We start from the raw sequence: 2,235 nt of genomic DNA on the forward strand, positions 1-2,235 counted from the left end.
CGTTCTTTTTGACAAGTTCTTTTTTCACTTTGACAAGTGACTTATTTATAACAAACTGATATCACAACGTTTCAGACTCCGCAGAAGCAACTGGGGTGCTTGCTCTCCTTTATTCCTAAATTATTATTTTTTTTATTGAACCATTAGCTGCACCACAATTTCGACATGAGTCATAGCCAAATACGTAACCTGCCCTCTAAAATCAGCCAGTATGTAGGTGGTTTCTTGCTAAATCTTTCATGGTTTTCAACTGCTTTAAAGGCTGGACCAATTCAGCATGACTTTATCAAACACTACAGTGCAAATTCTACCAATCCTTATAAGCATGGATGACATAACATACAATATAAAAGGGTTAATATGCACTCACTGGCATTCAAATAGACAAATATGTAGCAGCTCTGCTACATGAATGTAAAAGTACTTAGATACTGGTCAAGAGCTTTAATTTACCCTCGCAGTCAAAATGAGTAAATCTGTCACCTCAGTAGCTTATTAACTGTGGCATGGTTTCTGGTGCCAGATTTTTACAGTGCCATGTTGATGAGAGTAGGTTAGAGGAATAGCCAAATCGGTTTAGGGTTACAGGAAGGCCGCAGGAACTTAAACAACCAGTCTAACCACTATTGAAAGCAGGAGCGCATCTCATGTTATCTAACACAACAAGCCTTGAGTAAGATGAAACAGCAGATTTTATTGGGTCCTACATATATCTGCCAAATGTCATAATTTAAAAATACTGTACAGTGGTCACATGTTCCTCAAAACTGAACAGCTGAAGATAGGAAAAAATGTTGTCTAGTCTGGTAAAGCTTGAGATCTGCCACGACATGTAGATGATTGGTTCAGAATTTGGCATCAAACACATGAATCCATGAACCCAACCTGGCTTGAAGGAACGTTTCCATCACCTTGGGGCTATTCTGTGATGTATTAGATACCAGGTAAAACATCTTTTACAACAGGTTTGTACAATACATAGTGAAGTAAATGTGAAATTAAATTTATGGTTTTCAACAGAAATTTTCAGGAAACAAATGACTAGTACACTTTGGTTTTCTTTTTACAGCAATTTTAACAATACACATAATTATTAAACAGTTTTACAATAACCCAGATGGAGATTTATATTTAGATCCCTAATGAGCAAGCCAGAGGCTTGGGAAGGAAAACCCCATTAAGATGACATGACAAAACCGCAAGAAGGAACTAGTGTCCAGAGGAAACCCATCCTCTATTTTGTTGTGTATTGTTAATATATTGCTTTTAACAATGGACAGGGTCACAAAGCAGTCTTATAGTAATCCAGATGGACATTTATATTTAGATCCCTAATGAGAAGCGGGGGGCAAAAGTGGGAAGGAAAACCCCCTGAGATGACATAAGGAACAAGCCTTGAGAAGAAAACTAGACTTTTAAAAAATTGATACTGGAATTGTAAGACATTACTTTAATAGGCAAAAAAGAAAGTCAAACAGTACTGTGCTAAATAGATGTTCAAGGTGAATATTATAGTGTTTATCATTACTCTATACCATTTAGGTGAGTTTATTCCATAAAGATCATGTGAAGATCCTCAACAAAAACAGAAGGTGAATCACAAGCAAGTAAGCGTTACTACGGAATAACAGCATCTCGTAAATCTGTATGCCAAGGAACCCAAAAGATCTTGACACATTCATGAAACAGAACAACTATTGTAGTAAAAGATCGGATTAAACATATTGGTTTTCAACTCAAAAGGCTGTTCTGTCAGTTGGAGCTTTGTAGGAAAAACTCTGCCCCCTGCTGTAGTTTTGATTATTCTCAGTTGTGATGAAGAACTTGTACTTTTAATGTGCTTTTTACAATTCTCTGTAAATTGAGACCACTTGTCAAGTATTCCTTCTCCCTATCTGCCCCATCTCCCTACCCCATCTCCTTATCTGCTTGGAGGCATCAGAAATTAATTTCAAGGGATATGTTAGGTAGCAAGTGAAGAGTCAGTTCTCAAAAGTAATGTGTTGGAATCATGAAACAGTGTACGGATTTGTGCAACTTTGACAAGGGACAAATTGCGATGTCTAGACAATTGGGTCAGAGGATTCCCGAAACAGCAGGTCTTGTGGGGTGTTCCTGGTACGCAGCAATTAGTACTTACCTAAAGTTGTCCAAGGTAGGAAAATCAGTGAACCAGTAACAGAGTCACGGCCACGCAAAGACCATTGATTTATCCAAACCGCATGCCTACCCACA

The sequence above is a fragment of the Clarias gariepinus genome, chromosome 2 (genome assembly GCF_024256425.1).
Source record: "Clarias gariepinus isolate MV-2021 ecotype Netherlands chromosome 2, CGAR_prim_01v2, whole genome shotgun sequence".
Classification (NCBI taxonomy): domain Eukaryota; kingdom Metazoa; phylum Chordata; class Actinopteri; order Siluriformes; family Clariidae; genus Clarias; species Clarias gariepinus.